Source organism: Dicentrarchus labrax, unplaced genomic scaffold (assembly GCF_905237075.1).
Source record: "Dicentrarchus labrax unplaced genomic scaffold, dlabrax2021, whole genome shotgun sequence".
Taxonomy (NCBI): Eukaryota; Metazoa; Chordata; class Actinopteri; family Moronidae; genus Dicentrarchus; species Dicentrarchus labrax.
The window spans coordinates 17,338,246-17,361,194 of record NW_026136718.1 but is presented as its reverse complement, the minus strand read 5'-3'; the positions used below and the strand labels follow the sequence as shown (position 1 = coordinate 17,361,194).

General features: G+C 41.8%; 1 protein-coding gene and 1 long non-coding RNA gene across 2 annotated transcripts in view; one reads left to right on the top strand and one right to left on the bottom strand.

The window, feature by feature from the left end:
- The window catches only part of agbl4 (AGBL carboxypeptidase 4), a 258,636-nt gene that overhangs the window by 92,222 nt on the left and 143,465 nt on the right, over positions 1–22,949 (bottom strand). The window lies entirely within an intron of this gene.
- Positions 916–20,968, top strand: LOC127350118 (uncharacterized). Its single transcript, XR_007880523.1, has 2 exons — positions 916–991; positions 17,617–20,968. It is a non-coding gene; the product is annotated as an uncharacterized LOC127350118 (long non-coding RNA).

The window sequence follows — 22,949 nt, the reverse complement described above, 5'->3', positions numbered from 1 at the left end:
CTTGTATAAATTGAATACTGGTCCAGGAGTGACCTCCAAATTATTTATGATGTCACAAATCATGCTCTTAGGCCCCGCCTCTTAAACATCAGATTTTCAGCGAGCACAGAGAAACTTTCCACTTTCAGCAGATTAATGTGAAAAGATCCTTCTAGTGTCAAACTCTGCACATACATCATTCTGCACAGTGAAGCTCAAACATCCGACTGTAAAAGCATGTTTTTGAGTAGAGGGGGACTTTACTATAAAAATTATAGCTGCTTTATGGAATGAACATCGCTTAATATGAGCATGTTGGGTTACTAGCTGGTTTTGTCTAAATGCAACGTTGACATTACAGCTTGGCAAGTGCATTAATTATTGCTGTGTGCTGTGGTCCTGGTTTTACCCTTCTGCTCTCTTGATGAGGTCACATACAGGAAACAAGCATCTGTATCCAGTCCCCTCTGCTGTCCCCTGTGAATCATAAACACACTCACACACACACAAACACACTCACAAACATCACCCTATCATATATCCGGGGTCAGGGCAAGGGTCGATGGTTGATAGGGTTGTGAGTGAGAGAATTGTTGTAAACAGCCTGACTCATCTTCCATTTTTCTTTGGTCCTCTCATCTCATCTCTGCTGTCTACCTCATCTGGCATCTCATCTGAGTCACTACTTTCGCTTCTGTGTATACTCACACAGCTAAACCCCCACCATCACTACTACACACACACACACACACACACACACACACACACACACACACACACACACACACACAGACAATGCCTGGACTGATCTGTAGCACCCCAGTCTGTGTGTCTGACTGCATCTTAGTCATCGTCCCTTGGTAACAAAGAGGGGAGGTGAGGTAAGAATGAGCTAATGGGATGAGCTTTTTAGGTTATGTTTGGGTGTGGCTGTCTAGCCGACTAAGATCAAGTACATCATAATGTCAGAGGAATACAGGTGTTCATGTAAGGCTTCCTAAAACCACAAAATGTAAGTAGTTCAAGATTTATACATTTCCATATGAATACATTACACATCTTTGAGTAATATATGAAAAATAATGAACACAATAAAGATTAGACTTAGACTTATTAATATAAGAAAAAAAACCTGATTAGTTTGTTTCCTTAAAAAATTTGCCAATAGAAATGTGATCATGTCTCCACTTGCATGACAGTGTCAGTTAATGTGTGTTGTGGTGCTGAGAGGAGGAGAGAGAGTAAGGGAGCAGAGGGGATGGCGAGCAGGGCTTTGTTGCGTGACCAGGAGCCCTTGGTTAAAAATACAACAAACCAAATAAAAGATTTATTCCTTCTGAGAGCAGAGAGCAGCTTCCTCTTGAGCGGAGGGGGAGGACAGCCACGGCCACCTGCACAGGGCGCACAGTCCTCCCTGCTGGTGCCTTTATTGGACTGTGGACTGCAGTAATCTGATAATGTGCACAACATCAGGCATGTACAGATAATGCACGTTGCTGATGCTGTATGCAGTCACACACCCACCTACTATATGCATATGGCCATATAGACATGCACCAAGTCATTTCATGCTATGCCACCACTTTTTCTCATAGCAGTTAAAAAACAGGATTCAATTCCATCATGATTTCATTAAATATTCATGAAGACCAATTAAAAGAGCAGCTAAGTTGGCTGTGAAGACCCTTTTTCCCATCTTTCTGTCACAGGCAGTCTGTCAGGTTGCCGGCTTTTTGAACAAGGACCCCATGGGTGTAGGCTGTATGACCATGGCATCCCACTTGTCTGTTTTCCAATACTCAAACTTACAGTTTGAGGGCAATAACTTGATGCAGCTGGTCAATAATGGCCCAGCGCAGTGTTGCCAAGCAGATGATAACAAGCTGTCCCCTCAGTGCATAGTCTGAGGCTAGGGTGGCCTGGGGTGTGCTCTCACTAATGTCGGTGTGTTATCAATGTTCGACTGACAGTGTGCAAGTTTGACAAGTGCATTACTACCTGTGACAGCAAGTCTCTTCCCCTTTATTTAAAGAAGCTCTGGCCAAGCTGTAGATGTGTGTTGGATAAAGAAAATGCATGTAATCTCCTGGTTGTATAACGTCCTCTTGTGCAGAGACAACCACTGAATGAGATCTTCTGTGGGATGCATGCAAAGGAGACTGATGGCTTTACATACTAAAGCACAGTTACTCGTCCGTGTGGAGGTTCCTCTAGATCTGAAGGTCCTGCTTCTGCTTAGTCATACTAAGGGCTCTAAGGTCAGGTTGTGTCCAAATAGGACTGCACTTGCTCCATCTCTTTTCATCATCTACAAATCACAATTCAGAAATCTGTCACAGTACTTGTGGACCAACAGTCCTTTCTGGGCAGCCTGGTGGTTACAACTAGTGATAATCAGCTGAAAACTCCTGATCCCTCAAGTCTGAGTGCCTAAAAAATACAGCTGATCATTGATCATGGCTTCAGGTGTTATTATATGTAGTACTCTAATGAAATACCTTATGCTGGGGTTAGGTAGGCTGACACTTTCCCTTCCCATCCATTAGTTTATAATAAGACCAAATGATGTGAACTGCTCAGAGAACTTCCCTGACAACATCATAGTAAGTATCTCAACATTATCTGGGGTCCAGTGTCTCTCCTTGTGAACTACTTCAGAAAAGGAGATTATACAATCCCTGAAAATATGTTTGGTTTCAGAGCCAGCACCATGTGCAGAATTACTGCTCAGTCCAAGAATACCTGTGCCTTTGTCTGCTGGTCAGTGGACATAGCAGTAGATGCATATGCATCTCTTTGAGGCTCACCATGCATTTGGAGCTGAGCCTGGTGGGCCTCTGTGGACCATATGGCCATGGGGTAGTTCTTCTGGCTCCAGAAGAGGGCCTGCATCTCCCATACCAGAACCACACCGTCCATATTTGAGCAATAATAGCAAAATAGCAATATTAAATTTAGTAACTTTAAGGATTTTAATAGCAGGAGAATCATTGGTCACCTAGCATCAATTATAGTGAACGTTTGTTGATTTGGCTGCCTGATAAATGAACTACAACTGTCCAACTGTTAATGTAGAGTTCTAGTTTTACCATCTACTTTGCATGCCTCCTGTTCATTATTTCAACCAGGCATGAAATGTTAAACAATGTGTGTGTGCCTTTGGATGACTGTGCATGTGTGTGCCTATGTGTGTACAAACGTGCACATATGAGTAACCTAAGAGTTCCTGCTGAGCCAAGAGTTTCCTCTGTGACCTGGCAAAGAATCAATGACCACGTCTTAACACTAGGGACCAATCAATGACTTGAAGACACTGATAGCATACTTGATACCTCAACACACAATTGCACTTATACAGAGAGAGAGCGAGAGAGCGAGAGAGAGAGAGAGAGAAGGACTCTGTCCTATCATCATTTCCCCATTGGGCTGTGATTGACCCCTGCCTGATGGAGTGCAGGTGTAGTGACCTGGTATTTACCAGCGGACGCTGAATCAATGCCCTCACAGTAGCAGACACACAGTCAGGACAACCCCGCAGCACTACTGAGCAGAGATCATGGCCTAGCTATTCCAACAGCACTGGGTCTGATTAGTGAGGAGAACATTACTCATTTAAAACATATCATACTTGACATGTGTGTTTTCTATACTAGATCACTTTTTACAATTCTAAAATACAGTGGTAGCTTCTGTACGATTGTTCTTCTTTCCTTAAAGGTCTACTGCATAATCCGTGTGAAAAAAAGTAATCCATGTGAAATTACATCTCTTTGATCATGTCATTGGATCAAAAGTCTAAAGGAATACTGCTCTACTGGTCTTGGTTCACAATAAAAAGTAGAAACAATGTTGTCCTTCATAAACAAGTTTAAGACGGCAGCCTCTCACTTATATTACAGTGTGTGGTCTCTTCTACTGTGTGTTAAAATGTCTTATCTTTAGAAAACACTCCAATGACCTGTAGTATAGGTGGAAAAACCACCTTGGTTTTATAGTCTTATATTTCCATCATTTTCTGTCTTCGGTCTTCAATCAAATGTGAGAATGGAAAGGAAAATGGAACTGAGATTCTTCCATATGGGACTTGGAGCTCCTTTCAGAGATGTCAACAAACTTTTAAAGTTTTGCGACTGAAACTGAAACTTAAGCTCCTGCACAACAGTGAACTTGAATATTGACTTGCTGATCCCCCTGTCTTCACACCAACACTATTGGAGTATCAATAGACAAGACGTAAGGTTGAAAAGTTCACCCATCTCTCCTCAGGGCCTAATTGGAGCTGAAGGTCAGGAGACGTGTATGTTCCTATTGGTTTATTGCCTTTATGGATTCAACAAGAGTGGTGCATGTGTGTGTATGTGTGTGTGTGTGCAAACCGTAGAACAGTTCTCCTCTTGTGTCTTCCTGTCTTTTTCCATTTCAAAACCTGTTATTTTTATTTTTTATGATATCCCCAAAACAAATTCAAATGTCTGTTATCTTCAAGTAACCAGACAGTGGGAGACATATTAGAAAAGAAATGAAACAAAATGTTGTGTGACTAAAGCGTTTTCTCCAGCACAACTTTTCCATTTAGCCGAGTTCAATCAGGTATCGGAATGGAGTGCTGAATAGTTCTTTAAAGCTGAAGCAGGCTGGACTGCTGTGTTACTGGTAATTAAGCGGGACAATAATTAGCTGCTAGCGGAGGAGAGAGAGGGAGGGAGGAAAGAGTTTGAGCGAGATGCACTGGAACACAAATAGAGCAAACAAAAACAACAACACACACATACAATTAATCTGCAAGTTGTGAGAGACGTGCGTGTCTCTTCCCCCATGTCAAAGCAGTCAACACCCTCTCCAGATGTTGACGTGTGGACCAGATGGATGCACTGTTTGGTGTCTGGTAACTTCTAATCACAGCTTAGAATGAGAGTGAAACTGAGAAAAACAGGGAGGATGATAAGCAGGGAGACATAGTGGGATATGAAAAGAAGCTGGAGCAGGACGTTCTTCTAAGGACACTCATTCAAAGAGGACGAACTCACAAGAGGAAACTGCACTCACAAGCACCACTGAGTCTGTCAGTGAAGGAAAGTTATGCCATACACTATGTGTCCCTCTCTCTCTCTTTGTCTCTATGTCAGGAGAGAGTCCTGGATCCTAAAAATCAATTTAACACCAGAGCTAAACAAAGCTGCATTGACCATCACAGGTACTGGCCTATGGCCAGTTCCCTTAGCTGCGTGAGTATGTGTGTGTTTGTGAACTGGGCTGGTCAAGAGGTTGAATAGTGCTGTTTTGGAGCATGTCTGGTTTACTCCTGTATAACCTGTCTGTGTCGAAATATACCAAGACAGGGATAGCAGCCAGAATGAGATCTAATACGTGGCATTGCCTTTCTGCTGATTGCTTGGAATGTTGAGGCCTGTGTGTTTCCCAAGGCGGCCAAACAACCCGAGCTATCAGTTTCATTCAGGCAAGAAAAGCAGGCAGGCAGACAGAATGAAGACAGGTAGACAGCATATAGAGGAGAAGAGACAGTGCCCACAAAATAAAAGAAGCACATTCAAAAGTTGTGAATGTAAAAACATAAACAAGCATAAAAAATAAGCTGCCAGACAAAGATCCCGTCACATTAACTTTTTATTAATTATTACTGGCTGTCATGTAATGTAATAACTTGTAACTTGTTGAGAAACGTGTTCATTCATTTTTTACCACTTATCTGGTTTGGGGTCATTGTGGAAGAACTAAACAGAGACATTTTTCTCTACAGCCACATCTTCTACTCCTTATTGGGATCCTGAAGCATTCCCAGGCAAGATTGGATAAAGTTAATCCTTCCATATACTGTGTCTGGAGTCCCTGGGGTCTCTCAGGGCCTGTCCTCACGAATACGTTTTTCTCGAATCAGGATAAATACTTTATCGTATCGGCCTCGCGTCCAGGCGTATATGGCGTTTTCGGGGTGTGAAAACGGTATTTTTGGGAAACGGGTCCCAGAGTGGGAAAATCTGAAAAACTCCCGATTGCCCGGAGTCGTCTGGACGGCGAAAACGGAACAATTTTTCCAAAACGATGACGTATTAGCCCCGCCTCTTTTGCCTTTAACCTCAGCCGCCGCCACCAGACGCGTCATAACAACAACAACAACAATGGCGGACTACTTCTACTTGTTTGTAAACAGCGCAGGCTCCATGGCTTCTCTTCCGGTTTTAGTGTATTGGTGTGGCGGCGTCACAGCGCCACTTACAGGCCTGGCATATGTACTACAGCGTTTTGGGTCGTTTCAGTGAATCCGTCTGGACGCAGATATTTCTGGAAACGACGCCGTGTTTACGGAGATTTTTTCCGAAACCATATCGTATTGGGTGAGGCTGCGTATTCGTGAGGACAGGCCCTCAGTTAATATACCTGGATCACCTTCAAGAGAAGCTTCTGAGCAGTATCCTGATCAACTGCTTGAACCATGTCAAATGGCTCCTTTCAGTGCAAACCTACGCCTTAATATCTCTCACCCTGTCGCAATTGCTGCTAGTTTCCAAGATCTTGCTCTTTGGTCACTATCTAAGGGTAAATGACTGGTTAATCAGAGCTTCACCTTCAGGCTCAGATACTTGGTTGCCATAATGGTTGGCAAAATGAAAAGGGAAATGCTAATATAAAAGTAATTTATGCATGACTACACAGACATCTCACCAATCTGCATGTTGGGTAGCAACTTACACTCGACCCAAGGGGAGAATCTAGTGTTTTCTTGGGAGAGAACCATGGGCTCGGACTTCAAGATGCTGTCCACCATTCCAGCTGCTACCCAGTCAGCTTCCCAGGTACACACTGGAAATCATATCGTACTTAACAAAGCCAGCATGAAAACCACTGAGATAAAAGTCATCATTAAAGACCCAAAATGCAGTCTTTTGCCCAATAAACTCCACATTCTCAACTCCTTGCCTGCACAATGACATGTCTACGAAATTACATAACTGATGAAATAACCAAAAATCCAAAAAGAATAGAACTATGAGGCTGAAAAGCTGGTACGCCTTTCTACAGGGACCAGACACTTTAAATTCTGTGTAGATCCATAACTAAAACTGTGTACACAAAAACACAAATATACATTTGCATTATTTTCATCAGATTTATAAAGCTCAGTTCTCAGCTCTCTCCCACTGGGGAAGTGGAAACACGTGCATGAACCTGACTTCCACTACCACAGTTCACCATTAATGGATGGAAAAATGCCCATTATTACCCGTTTGCATGTCGATACATCTACCTGCTCCACCATTAGAGAGACCTCTCAATGGCAAGCTGGGCATAAAAAGCGCAATTTCACTGATTGTGTTTCATCGGTTAGGCTCCAACAGTGCAAGAGCATGTGTCTTTACGTGTGACCATAGCGCCCATGTCATTAATTCCTCACATGCACCTGTAAACCATCATCACCGGTCATATCCTAATCATCGCTGTTAAATGTCAGAAAAATAATCAATAATTAATTAATAGTGGTACTTCACGACTGAGGATAAAATAGAAAGAGCACTAACACAGGCAAATGACTGCTCAAATGTAAATAAAAATTTGAAAATGCATCACCATTAGTGATTAATTCCACCTGGCACACTGCCACTGTGGAGCTTTCTTTAACTGCTTTACGACAGATGAGCACCAAACTGTGGGAAAAATCTTCCTCCACAACCCTGTGAGTTTACCACATGCAAGGAAGGACTAAGGGTCCGCCAGAGGGTGGATATTTTAAGTAATATGTTTCAGCTAATATAATAATTTATTATAGTATTATTTCTAATTGTGTTATATTAGCATGCTTAAAACTTTATCTGTACAAAAAATTGTAGTAGTTTTTATGATTTTGAATAATTCATAGAGAAGACTCAAATATGCATGTATTCTATGAGTGTGTAAGGTGTTTATCTTCTGTGAAATAATCCTTATTGTTAATGGGTAGTGGTGCCTCCCTGTGGAAAAGGGTGCACCAACACCAACCAGTCTGTCCCCACCTCGGTCTCGCCAGGCCTAGTTTCCCATCCCTTGGAGTTCCAGATCTTATACTGCCCTGGTACTTCAGTCAAGGTCTCCCCTCCTCTCATGAGTCTCTTTTCCTCTCTTGAGATAAAACAAACAAGAAAACAGTCATTTGACGAATGTGTAATCACCTTAGCTATATCCTCTGGAACTGAGGGCTTTTAATTTGCCGTGCTTTTAATTTGTTTTCACAGCAGTTTCTAGCAAATTGAATTTGTTAATTAAAGCAGCAAAATGAAATGCTGAGCATTATTGACGAGATGCTAATTGGGTTAGTGTGGAAATTGGAAGTGGGGGTGAAGTGGGGTGGGTGGGGGCTAACGAGAGGGTTGAGGGGGGAGAGCAGGGAGTTTTGGGGTATCAATAGTCAGGACAAATCACATTACAGAACAGCGCAAGAAAGGCTACATGCCAAGTGGCCCCATGGCGGCTGCATTATGGTCTGCGTGTGTGTTTGTGCGCACGCACAATACATCCCCCCAGGCCTTTTTTGGCAGTCATACACAAACACAGATAGACAGCTGTACTTCCTCCTGATTTCTTTCCAACACAAATAAACACAACCATACTTACCCACACACACACACACACACACACACACACACACACACACACACACAGACGCACATAAACAGAAACACTAGCACAAACAAGCAGCACACACACACACACACACACACACACACACACACACACACACACACACAGAGAGAGAGTAGCATCTGTCTTAGAGCCTTATAAGAATACTATAATATATGGTATACTTTACAGATGAGACAACATGTTAAATAGATTTTTACCATAGTTGGCAAATGTAACACAGATCCAACAGCAGACCAAAGGCCAGACAATGATGGACATATTATTTAGAAATGATTGTGATGGGAATAATTGAAAAAGATTATTGTTGTCATTAATACTAGCAAATTGCAGTTAAGTAATATAATTCATCAATCAAACCAGGCCACAACTGTGTGTGAATAGACAACATTATTAGGGTATCTATTCTTCTCAATCTAGCCATAAGTGCAAGCTCATAGCAAAGATGCACACAGAAAATCCCAGCTCTGTGTGACACCATGTCAAAAAGGGCAAAATATATAGTTAACTGAAGAGAAATCTTGTTATCAGGTGTGGTTGGGTGGGATTCAATATGGCAAATCAAATTAGCTGCTCTCACTTTTAAAAGCAGCCGACATGATGTACATAATGGGCAGGAAGGGCAGTCCAGTCTGGTTTAGCCTGAGAGGAGGCTGATGGCTTTGGCAGGGAGATGCAGAAGTACAAATATACAGCACCACAGACGCAACATAAATATAAAGCAATCCAAACAGGCCAGGCCTTTGACATACATTTTAGGATACATTAAAGGGATAGTTATGGTTTTAGGCTGTATGAGGTACTTATTTATAGTCAGTATATTACCTGCAGTAGACGGAGGTCAGCACGCCCCCAGTTTGAAAAAACAGAGAGGAGTCCCGGCAGGGAAGCAGAGCAATGCACTGCTGAATACAGGGGCAGCGGAAAAACATGTTTTAGTCACCTTAGAAAACAAACTATATTAGTTTAAGTGTATGCTATATTTAGAAGACTTTCACCACATGAAAGGCAATGCCATCCTATGCCTTGTTCCCTTTTAAACACGTAGTATACAAAGTTTTTTCCTGTTAGTTTTTAACATATCTTCTGTTTCTTCTGAGTGCAATTTCCCAGCTTGGGATCGATAAAGTATATCTATCTATCCATCTATTTAGTAATGCGGTTAGTCTGCAATGCTTAGCTGTACAGTTTTACATTGTGTTACATTGTACATCAGCTGTGCCACTATTATAAATACTGGAAAAAGCATTCTATACTCCAGCTCGTCTTTGCACTTCAGCACGCCTCAAGCATTGTGACATTATTGCAAATTTAAAAATGCTTTAGAAAAGATTAAAAAAAAAAAAGAAACACAAAGTTATAATGGATATGGAATTATGGTCTTTTTATATAAAGATACTGACTGAGGACTGTTGGGAATGTGCAGCCCTGAAGAAGTTCTGTGAAGTGAAGAGGATAGAGAAAATTCCTCTCTTTTGGTTTTAATGACTGTGTTAAGTACTTTATTTACCCTGTTAAGAATTTTGTAATTTGTTTGCAAAAGTACCACTAAAATAAAGTCATTAATATCATTGACTTCACTCCCTTAAGGGGGTTGTGTGTGCATACATTCCCTCTTGCCCATACATATATATTAAATCGCCTTTACACAAATGAAGGAAACTATAAACCTCCCCACCCCCCTGCCTAACAGTCTAGTATCAAACATCACTCCTTAACTAGCTCATTGACCCCTCAGAGCTCTGCTGAGCTGTTCACTGCTAAGATCGCTTGGTCTCCCTCCGGGCAAGTTGGCCCAATGCACTACTAATGAGAAGAATTCACTCATTTGGCTTGAGATCCTCACGGGTGAAGGACAGAGGTGTCGGGTGGGGAAGAAGAAAGAGATGAAATAAAGAGACAAGTGACAAAAAAGCAAGATTAAGCAAGAGACTGAGGCAGTATGTGTATGAGAGAGGAGTGTTTGTTTGGAAACAAAAGTATGAGAGGCAGGGAAAAGAGGGGGAGAAGTGGGAGAGGAGCAGAGAGCTTGGTGAGACGCTGAGCAGTGGTTGAATTAGGGAGGTGATTATAGCACTAATTACAGGCTGAGCCGCTTCATTGATAAGGTCCCAGCCTACACCTGACAACGCTTACTGCCCTGTTCTCTGTAACGTTGGAAATACTCACATACACATACATGTGGAGAACACATTATGACATCCATAAAAAGTGTTAAGAGTACACCTTCTTCTTATTGGTACTATCTTTGTTTAATCAAAAATACAGCTCCAGATCGCAGCTATAAATACAAGTCACATATTTTACATACAAAACAAACTATATGCAATGTTATAACCTCCCCAGTGCCTCAGATTTCCTACTGAAATAATGCATTGTCAGTCATTTGTTTTTAAACTAACTGAGGTTCACACAAGAAAGTGTTTTCATTTAGGGTTGGTATGCATTCTGATTACGAGGTGTAAATGAAATCTGGACACAGTCTAGACAGACAATTCAAGCCAGACGGTTTTTCACAACTTGCATCACTGAAAGCACCAATGGCATCAAATTCTAGAGTGGCCATTAACGCAGTTAAGCTTTTTTGTGGTTTTGTTTGTGCTGATATTCGTCATTTGTTTCTTAACCAATTGATTTCATCAGCTGCAGCCCGGCCTATCCTGAGCTTATGACTCTGTCCTTGACCACCCTGACAAACAGATTGAATACACTGTACAGCATTTCTACAAGGTCTCTATTTCTACCAGTTCTATCACATAATACCCCATTTGGAGCGGGTGAATTTGAATGCTATTCATGGTCCCTATTACCGAATGTCCTCATCTAAGAGAGTGCACTCAGCAATACGAATCAACCTGAAAGGGATTGAATTGTTGGGCGCCACTGTATTTTATGCTGCCAGTAAATATATCTATCTTGTTCATAACAATTTGCAGCTCTGTGTTTTGTAATCATAAAAAGGATAAGTTTGGGGGAGATATGAGAGCCGTTCTTTTGAGAGTGCTGATTACAGCAGGCACCATCTGCGTGGAGCACACAGCTGCCTGCCTCATCAGAATACCTAATATTCCAATGGAGGGGCTCTAAGTACCTGGCAAACCCAAGTAGATAGATAACAAAGAGCCTATTAAATAACGGACAAAGTGGCCTGTGAAGGTAGGGGTGGGGGGATGTGGGAGTGTGTGGTGGGAATTAGTCTTTTAGCTCCACACACACTCTGAGATGAGATAGCCCCGAGTTCTAATTAAAATTCTCATTCCCATCTAAGGTGGTAATTTTGATCTGAAGAAGAGTGGAAAGTTTGATGTCTTGCAGACAGCCTGCTCCTGCTCTTCCCTCTCTCTCTCCCCCCCTCTCTCTCTGTGTATTTCTCTTTCCTCAGTCTTGATCAAAATCAATGTTATCTGCCCAACCTGGTAACTCTTCCTTGCCCTTGCTCACCCTCAAAGTCATGTTGGAGGCATCTAATTTACAAAAAAAAACCCTCTGCTACAGAGTGATATAGATTAAAGGAAAAACATGTGAAAAGCACACTGTATTTTGAAACCACACACACACACACACACACACACACACACACACACACACACACACACACACACACACACACACACACATTCCCATAATGTCCTGTGCCTTCCCAGTCCGATAAGAATTTTCCTCAAAGCTTACTTGTCCTTTTCTCCTCTGGGTATCTAAGGGAGATCTTGACTGTAGAAAACCTACTGTTGGTGAAAACAAGACTGGAGTAAATCTACACTAAACTGTAAAAAGGAGAACTTAATCCTATAGTCATGCACAGAATGCTAATTCTCAGTCAACTGTTGCCTAATGGGGTGCAGCACATTTACCAAATTTTAATGGATCTATTTGACATACAGGGGTAAGTAAACTGAAAATAGTATGCCTACAGATCCAAACAGGAAGCACACACCTAAGAGTGAAGTACCTGCCTCAGTTGGATTGTCAGGATGCTTATTATTTAGATAACTAAATATTTACATTAAAAAATTATTCTACTGAGCAAAAATGCCAAACCTTTCTTTTGGTGTCAGATTTTCTGAGTTGGACAATTTTCCCAAATTTGTGACATTCTAAAGACCAAAAAATGAATCAATTTTTTGAGAAAATAACCGCCAGACTGATAACGGAAACAATCGTTAGTTGCAGCTCTAGCTAAAACAGACCACACCTAGCAGAGTTACACCTTTTGGCCCATAGAGGTCAGTGCAGTGTTTAGTTACTCTTTAATGCTGTTTTTACAGGGCATACATATGAAAGAGGAAGTGACATCTAAACTATCATCATCCTTATTGTTGTGCACAATAAGGATGTATTTTAATACCATATGTAAATCAGTGACATTACATGTGAACACAGTCCAAATATGAGATGTGTGTTAATTGCAAATGTAAAGGGGGACCGCACAGACAGTCAGAGCTACTGGAAGCAGGGAGGCCATAATTACATACAGACTTCCAAATTGCAGCTTATTTTGTCAGTCATGTTAACTGTAGTGTGTTAAATTTTGTTTCTCTCCATCTAATAGTCACTCTCCAAGCTCTCTCTTTCTCTCTCTCTCTCTCTCTCCCTTTTCGCCTTTTCTCTGTCCTTTTTCCAGCTCATTACTCCTAAACAATTATATTTTGGTAGAAAGCCTCTCAGTCGCAGCCTGCTGCTGGCTAAAATGAAAACAGTCAGTGCGGAGGCAAGACGATGGATCACAGTGTCAACGCCAAAGTTATCATCACCTTGCTTGATTTATATTTCGTCAGTGCTTTTTTCAGTGCACTTTGCAGACACACACCTAGAAAGACAGATATATACACACACACACACACACGTACAAAGTTTTCTCAGATGAGAAGGCTGCCTGGGGTGGTGTTAGGGGGCTAACTGAATGGCCATCATTCTGATAGAGCGCCTTCATTGAGGCTGTAAAATTAAACAGCCAATTTCACCTGGTAATTGGATAGTGAAATATTCGTGGTCAAACTCCCTGCTGTGAGACAGTAGCATAATGCAGTGAACAGAGTGAAAACATAGGGCAGATTATCACATTTAACTGTCACAATGGTGTAAAACCGCCAACTTTCTAAGACACTGTATTAAGTCTATATCCACTTGTAGATTGACTTTCAAACTACATTCCCTGAAAACAGCAGAGCCATGGGCCACCTGAGACCAGTTACAGTTGTTTAAAATATGATTTGATCTGAGGATAGTGTTGGAATTCACAGTAGCACGTGTTGAATGATACATATCTCTGGGTCAGGCATTAAGAATTCTTTCAGTTAGTCTCTCCAAGGCCGATTTAATTGCCATAAATATACTCTAATTAACAGGCTGGAGTTCCTGTGATGTTTTTCACCCAGCCCACACATTAGTGCAAAAATAGCATTTAGAGTACGGTGTAGTATTTGTTAATTACCAACGTTTCAAAGAGGGAATAAGGGGGCTACACACCAGCAGATGGCAATACCTCAGGGGTTAAGCTTCTTCTTACTCACCATACTGTGTTTGCAAATATAAGCTACGGAAACGCCACCCTTGGGTGGTATGAACTCTGTGTGGAGGAGTGAGCGCCTTTGCAAGGATAAAACACTGAAATGAGCCGTTATGATGGGCCTGGTGATACACACTGCTCTCTCCGAGGCCTGGCCACAGAGGGTTTCCTGCATCAACCCATTCCTCCCTCTCCTTATTTCCCTCACCCTCAACCTCAGGCTTTATCGTTTGGACCTGACTTCAGAGGACCTATAAATTTTTTTATGAAGATTTTCAGTGGGCCACATGCTGCCAGTTAATTAGTCCTTTAAATCATTAACCAATGTAGAGGAGTGTATTGTAGTGATTGGTAGGTGTGATCGAGACTGTCCTCACGAGAAACAGCAGCACTGGTTGTTTGCTTAAATGCCTAAAACAGAAAGTAAGGTCCTCCGTCTATTGGATGTGCCAATTTTGACTGTGGTCTCAGAAAAACATGTTAATAGTGCTGCAAAGGCTTTTAAGGATGGGGTTGGGGTGGATGGTTGGATCAACAAAGTGTGTGACTTTGATATTGGAGACCAGTGTTTGTCTCCCATCACCTTTTAACAATAAACCTTTATTTTCACCATTACCAAAATCATTCCCTAACTTAACCAAGAACTTTATTTAACCCAAACCACAATGTTTCCCTAACCTTAAACAATAAGTATTCTACAGTAGCTTGTTTGTTGGATCGGACCACACGGGCCAGCCTTCACTTCACACATGCATCAGTGAGCCTTTAGATTTAGATCTCCAGTTCACATCTTTCCTTCATTGGACCACTTTTGATAGGTACTGACCTCTGCAGACCAGGAACACCCCACAAGAGCTGCAGTTTTGGAGATGCTCTGACCCAGTCATCTAGCCATTGAAATTTGGCCCTTGTCAAAGTTGCTCAAATCCTTGCACTGCCCATTTTTCCTGCTTCTAACACATCAACTCTGAGGACAAATTGTTCACTTGTGACGTAATATATCCCACCACTGTCAGTGGTCATAATGTTATGGCTGATCGGTGTATATTGGTGGCACCAGATCAGAAAATGCTCTTATGCATTGTCATATTGTCATCAGCTGGCGATGGAGCATAGCTTTAGATCTGGCAGAGCACTGAAGTCGCACTTGCATTAACTGATCAGCTGCTTCATTCGTGCTTCATCAACTGCCACCAGCTGACTGGTAACGTCCAATCATATTCATGCAGGTGGTCATTATGATTTTACACTTCTATTACTCTCCTGATACATTCATGCCAATGCGATTTGCTGTCACAGCTCCCTTAACCATCTGCCTGTGTCCTAAGTTTTAAGTATTGGTATTTAGTAATAAAATCTGAGCTCATGTACAGTATATGTTTGTTAGGGTCAGGGTGAATCTCAGGTGGCAGAGTCTGTGTTCCTTATTGTATAATCACTTGTTTAAATGCTCAGTTCCTTCATGTAAGTGTCTCTGAATGAATTATGTTCCATTGAGAAATACTCACTGTACAATCAAAATAACAGTACTAGAATGAAGGATATGAAGTTATATATTATAGTGATATATTAAGTTAGACACATGGAGGTGGTTCACTGTAAGAGAGAAAAAGACATTTCTTTGGGTATCGCAGACCTTGTTTGGCACAATGAAACATGCATGCAGTAAACACTAAGCACTATGAGAAAAACACCAGCCAATAACAATTCAGGCTATTTAACTTGTGCATCAACAGTCTAGTCAGCCAGCCAGCCAAGCAGTCAGTGTCAGGGATGAGACAAGGCCATAATCCAATTCTGGTTTTTACACGGCGTCATGCCTTTACCTTTGACAGTGTGATTGATGTGTATGTAAATGTGTTTTGAGGAGGGCTGTGAGCAGCTAGTTAAAGCAGACATTTAGGGCTGCCCTGTCAAAGACGAATGGGGGGGAAGGAGAGAGAGAAGAAGAAGAAGAAAGAGGAAGGAGAATGAATCCAAAATAAAGACAACTATTGATCCATGAATGAAGATGGACACTGAAGGAGCCCTAGACAAGGCGTTATGTACCTCTCGAGCATCACTCTGAATTCATACGGAGGCAGTTTGACAGCTCCACAATGGCATACTAGGGGGAGTCTCTATCGGACACACACCAAGCAGAAAAAGGTTACTGCCTTTTCAAGTGCCCTCTCTATTGTCCTCTCTCATCCCTGGTCCTTCTTTTCCCTTCACCATTCCTTAAGTCAATACAGAAAAAGCATTGGACATTGAGGTCAAGACACTAAATAGATCGCAGATTTCTCTCAAGGCACCGGCAGTGTATGTGTGTGTGTCTGTAAGAGTGTATGTCTTGATATACACACGTGTTTCTGTGAACACGGGTGTGCTTGCATGCACACATGCTTTCTCTTTCCATGCTCTCACACGTCTCTGTGAGACTGTCACGTGGGCACTAAAGTTTAACAACTTCAGGGAAACAATAGGTGACAGGGACCTCAAATCTACCCACCCGTTTCCACAGCAACCAAGTAAGGAAGAAGAAAAAGGAGGGAGGGAGGAAGGAGGTAAGAGGTCTCGTCTCCATCACTCATGCACACATCCACTGCTATTTGAAGCCATCAGTCACTGGAGTCCTTCCTTTGGAAATTAGCATGCAGGCACTGGCCTGTGTAATGCCAGTAATCTGTCTGGATATTGTCGATCTATTATCCTAAGCAGTGGGGTGAATGCACTCATTTTCATGATGGACAATTGGGCTGAAGTAAATTTCAAATGACCAGACAGAAATAATAGATTATTTTGACTAGTCTGACAAAAGCATGATTCCTGCCACTGCAAACTTTTGAAGCAGAAAGATGTGAAGAACTTAGACAATGATTTAATTAGATAACATTAGATGAAACAGATTTGATTAGATGAAACAGAAATTGGACCATAACAGCAGTAGGTTGTAACAGGATACAGCTACAGAAGAAAGGGATATCACAACCAAAAGAAAGTTGTACAAATGTATTTAAACTGACGAGTGACGTGCTAATTTATGAATGAAATTGTGCTAAGAGTATTATTTGCAGAACACACTCAGCCTCATTAAATACCACAGGGAACTGGAATTAATGGGATTTGATGAATGCCTTTAACATGATTAGCATTTCAGCTTTATCCATATTATTTCTAATACCTGTTTTTCTGTATTCGAATGAGCTTTAGTTTCTCAGGTATTCTTTCATTAGCTGCATACTGTATTTGCGTGTCTGCCTGCCACTCCACTGACATAACAGGCTGAAAGTATATGTATAAGTGTTGCTAACTCATTAAAGCCCACACAGGGGGTTTTTTTCATTAGAGAGATGGGTCCTTTCAAATTCTGTCTTCCACAAAAGAATTGGAGAGGCAAGCTTGAAAAAAGAAGGCACACGTATATGACATGTCTGAAAAGTATGAGGCAAACAAATGGAAAATGAAGACATTTTTCTTTGAGACTGATGTTGATTTTCTTTCTCCCTCGCTATCAATAGGAACTCCTGCATGGAAATGGAGAAATGGATTGACGGGAAACAGAATAACTCATTTCCTGCAAAATGTTTCCACAGCCATCAGATGGCATCAAACAATGAGACACAAAAAGATGGAGAGAAAGAGTACAAGAGGGAGAAGTTGTGAGAGAGAAATTGCAACAGAAAAGGAGACCCAACATACTTCCTCCATGCCCCCTTGTGCCCTATGGACCCTGCATCCTGCTCTGCTGTGACTCTGATGAAAAGCAGGCCGCAATCCCTTTCAATTTGGCCAGTGTGCCCCAGTCCTGTTAAAGGCAATCGACTGGCTGAACAGAGGCACTATATCACAATATGCAGGTGCAGACGAGCCCGGCAGAGGAGAGAGCAGAGACATGGCGCCTTAGGAGAGAGAAAGGGACTCTGGCATCCATCTCTCTCACACTTAGGCTGACGTTCAACCATGGGGGAGAAACACACACTCACAGACACACACACACACAAACACAGTCTGGGGCCGTGCAGCAGTGGGAGAGCAAGAAAACGAGAGGTGAGAGAGAAAAGAAAAGTGGAGGAAAAATGGGACCCGTCACTTCCTTCATTTTTTTCCTTCTCACTTCAGGTAAAAAAAGAGGATAGAATAAAAGAAAAAAAAGAAAATATATTTTGTGCAACTGGGGAGTGGGGTGGTGAAGAAAAAGACCTGTCTGGAATAGAGCAAGGTGTTTGTTTGTGGTGGGTAAATGCCTGCGTAGGCGTGGGGAGGCCAGTGGCTTGGCTAGAGCCGTTTGTTATCGGGGGTCTCCAGGCCCCCCAGGCGTGCCGAGCTGCTGGCCCGAGTCAGAGGGGCTGAGCCTGGGGTAGGGTGAAGAGTCAGAGCCCTTGCCCAAGGATGGGTGAGAGGCCAATAGACTGGAAAGAGCAACAAAGGCCTGCAGAGGAATGGAAATACCACATAACACATGAAAGATCTGATTCACCCCACAAATATTCAGTTTATTAACATTCCCTGCTATTTCCTGCCTAGAGTGTAATTAAGCATCTCGTGCCCAAGTGGGCCAACCAAGCGATGTAGCTAATATACTGTATTACTGTAGACTGCATATAAATCTCTACTCTTCTAGGCACCATAGAGGACATCAGTGAGTGCTGTACATTGATACTGAGGACTTCTGATACACACTTAGCATGTAAGAGCATAAAGCGTTCATACCCTCTCAACCTCTCGAGAGGAACACTGGGGAAACGGAAGCTGAGAGCTCAGAGTAGCTCAGGTCAAGGATTTGACATCATGTGACATCTGATCTGCTTCATAGAGAATTCCTATCACATGCAATTGTTGAGTGGTGAGGTCTGTAACTCTAGGCAAGGATAAAACTGCAGCAAGTCTGCAATCATACCGTTTAACCATGACCTGTCAGTCATCCTTGGCTTTCGGCTCCAGCTTATCACTAAACATATTGGGTTGGATCAATCCTCTGTATCTAGGATTCAAAAGTAATCTAACCCTGCAGAAATACCAACCAATATACATGCAACATACAAATTAGCTTGCAGCCGCACATTATTGCGTGCACAGACTGTGTTGTATACAACGGCACAACTGCACATACTTAAAGGGCAACTTGAGGTTGAAATTTTTACTTAATTTAAACTATGGTTTAAGCTATATTGTTTTAAAAATCCAGTTTAAAAAAAAAAAAATTCCTACAAATTAATTAATTGGGGATCCCAATCTAAAGGTGTCTCTTTAAAAACTAGGTTTTTAACAGTTTTTAAAGTCTGCCTCAAAACAATACTTAAATGCCCATATGTACATTGAAAGTGTAATTGTTCTTTCTGTCCATTCCTTCTGTGATGAAATCCCTTCCTAAAGCAATTTTAATGAGTGATCTACAGTCCTTATTCAGTGCAAAAATACATTTAAAAGTTCAGCAAAAGCTAATATGAAGCTTCAGCAGTTTGAGTCAAACCAAGTGAATATCCTCCACAGTTACAGCCTTTTAAGTACCTCTTCTGTTATTATACCCCTGCCACAACTAACTGAAGTAAAGCTTCATTCTAGCCAGGTTTCCATCCAAATGTAGCGCAAGTTTTAAATTAATATCCAGTAAATCGAAAAGAAAATGCAAATTAATGCACATTTCCATCCACTACCATTATGCAAATATCAGGAATCGGTTCATTGAGATATATAGTAGGTGGCACTAATTCTCCAGTTGGGTACCATTAACCCATTGGAGAAGAAAAAAGCGCAACAAGATGATTTATTTGATAAGTTTGTTTCCATTTCTCTTTGCTTTTAACAATAGACCAACTTTTACACTTCAGCCAAGCACAGTCCCTCCAAACTATTAACGCTCTCAGTGCTATACAAGTTATAGAACAACTTCATCCCTTTACTCGCCAAGAGCTGTATAAAGCAGTGGAAAGCAACGGCAATGTTAACTCTGGTTTCTTGTTGTACTTCTTCATCCTCCTATGTTGGACTGAGGGCAGACTGGATGCTACAGCGACTCACTATCGCCTCATGAGGTACAAAGTGGTATCATGAGACAGGTCGGTCTAGAACTTGCTGGTTAGCACGCTAACTTCTGTAGATATCTATGCAACACAATACATAGATGTCTTCGACATTACGTCAAAACTGTTATTTCTTTATATTCTGTTGATAATTTTAGTAATTTTTTACTAACTAAAATTCTTGTATATAGCTCTTTAATGCCAGCTGAGGGGCACAAAAACATGCATATTCACATGTACGCGTGTGTCTTGACACACACTAACAAACATAACCCCACACCTGAAGTGAACAGGCCAAACTTTATTCTTTACAAGTAACTTTTGACAAGTTCCCCTCCACATCCTGGAGTTGTATTCAGACGTGCTAGAAGGGAGTGCTGGAGAGCAGTCATGTAGAAAGAGAATGCTGTTACTGGAGTTATTAACAGGCTCCTGTGTTTCCCTCCTCTCAGCTGAGCTATTCAGAGCATAGCGTCCTCATCTGCCACAAACACATGCCGACACACAGACGCAGCAGACGGACACACAGTGCACTCCTCTACGCGCTGCGCAGTAATATGTTTTTTGCCCATTTACAACAAATTAAGTTTCCCTCAAAGTGAATTTCAAGCTTGGCTGCCTTTGGAGGGCGAGCAACTCTCTTTTCATTAATTTTCATTCTTTTCCCCCAAACAAATGATCTACTGTACAGCCTGCTCTGCGTTACTCTCCTCTCCGTCTTTTCCTTTCTCTTGTTTTCTCCCCTCTTTGCCTTCTTTTTCCTGCTTGCTGGTAAATTTGGGCCAGGCAATGGAAAGCAATTACACTGTCAGAAAGGTGTATTCTGATTTATTAAAAGCCTTGAATGCTATCTGTTTTGTTCCCTCTTTGTGTCCCCCTGGGGAACTGAGTCCTGACACCCAAATGAGACAGAGTGAGTGCTCCCTGCTCAATGCTCCATCCTGAGCGTCATCTAGGAAGCCGGCAGAGTAAATATCCATTGGCAGAGGAGGGCAGATAGACGGCTGTAACGCAGCTGCGAGGATGGGAATAGATTTGCCTTTGAAGCCCAAGAGGTGGAAGACACGAAAAGACAAAGAGAGGCAGAAAGAGAGTGTCTGCTGACTGCTGCACAGACTTAGTTTGAAATGACATTCTTTTACAACCTTAATGTCATACACCAGGTCCTCAACTATCTCCCATCCATTGAACTCTGGTTCCCAGCACTGTAGGCCCATTGACATCAGCCATTTCAGAGAACTTTTCATTAGCTTAATTCCTATTCACTGAAACACAAGGGAGAGCAGGGAGAGAAGGAGAGAGAGAAAGAGGGGTGAGAAAAGAGACAGAGCACCAAGCCATTAAGGTGTGAATAAGTTCCAATTTCCAAAATAAATATTATCTCTGTCTGAGTAACCCAAAATCTGTGTGCTTTTGTGCCAACATTATAATAAGGATCAACAAGGGGTCAGCACTGCGTGAACATCACACCATCAAATTCAAAGAGCTTCACCTGTGGTACTTTAATCTATTTATCTCCCATATTTTGTCCACACACAGTTGACCTGCACAGTGCAAAACTGTAAAGTTAAACCAACCGCCGGCACAGACACCCCATCTACACTCCCTCCCCTTCAGAGAAGGCTACGCATTAACAACCATGACTAATGCACTCCCCACCACCTCTCCCTCATTACCACGTTCTTGATCGCCAGAGAGATGGCAGAGATGCAGGGGAGGGGATGTGTAATAAAGCATCTAGTATCCTTGGGGAAGCATTGGTTGCAGATAAGAGGCCATACAGCACTATAACATAAGGACATAGATCATAAACCTGCTTATCTTCTGCTCCCTCTGGACCAGCCTTCTTAGTCAACTGTCTGGGGCCAAAGGACAGTTGAGGCTCAACCTTTTTCTCAGATTCCTGTGCTAGACAACAGATACCGCCATGCTGATAAGAAGCATCTGAGTGTATGAGAATAAGGGTCACTCACTAATGAAGCGGAATACAACGCAGCATAAAAACAAGAATTGTTGCCAAGAAACCTGCAATGATACAATGATGACCTTTCCATCTTTGAGGAATTTCCTCTTTCGTTCTGACGCCGAGGTGCTGTAGGCAGTGATTAACATACTATTAGATGATAAAGAGTCTAGCTCTTTCATCTAGATACCTGTTAGCGGCTGCCAAGGAAAATACTAAACTTCCTGAGGCCAACAGAGAACAATTTATGACGAATGCAAAAATAGGAAAACAAAATGGCAAAGAGGTAATGCAAGGACCCATAAAGTTAACAACAAACAGAAGACAAACACAAAGGAAAAACTTCCTCAGAACTTAGTTGTGGAAGTAAAAAATATGGAGTGAAAATTAAATTTCCACCTGCTGATATAGCTTTATTCCTTAGGTTGCCCTGTCTTTTTCTTTTGCATTTTCCTTTTTTAAAAGTTTTTTTCCCCGTTTGATGTTTAGGCCACAGCTAATGCATTCAAGAACAGTCTGCCACTAAAGGAAAAAAACAACTCTGTTATCTTGAGCTGTTTACCTCTCAGCTTGGGGAAAAGCAGTTTACTTACTTGAGTGGTGCCAGCTTGCTTGACTGGTGAAGTCCTTGTGTCTGTCTTGAATATATGCTAACAAAGCTACAAACTATGTTTGGGGGAATATATAGCTAACAATTCTAATCATCTGCCATGCCCCATCTGTCTCATTTGTATGTCGTACTGTAGAAAGACACTAACACTGTAGACAATGTGCTATGTTTTGCTTCCACATAAACAGTATGATTGAATCAGTTCGAGTCATCCCAGTAAACTCACCAAGTGAGTCCCGACTTTCCTTTCACTACTGA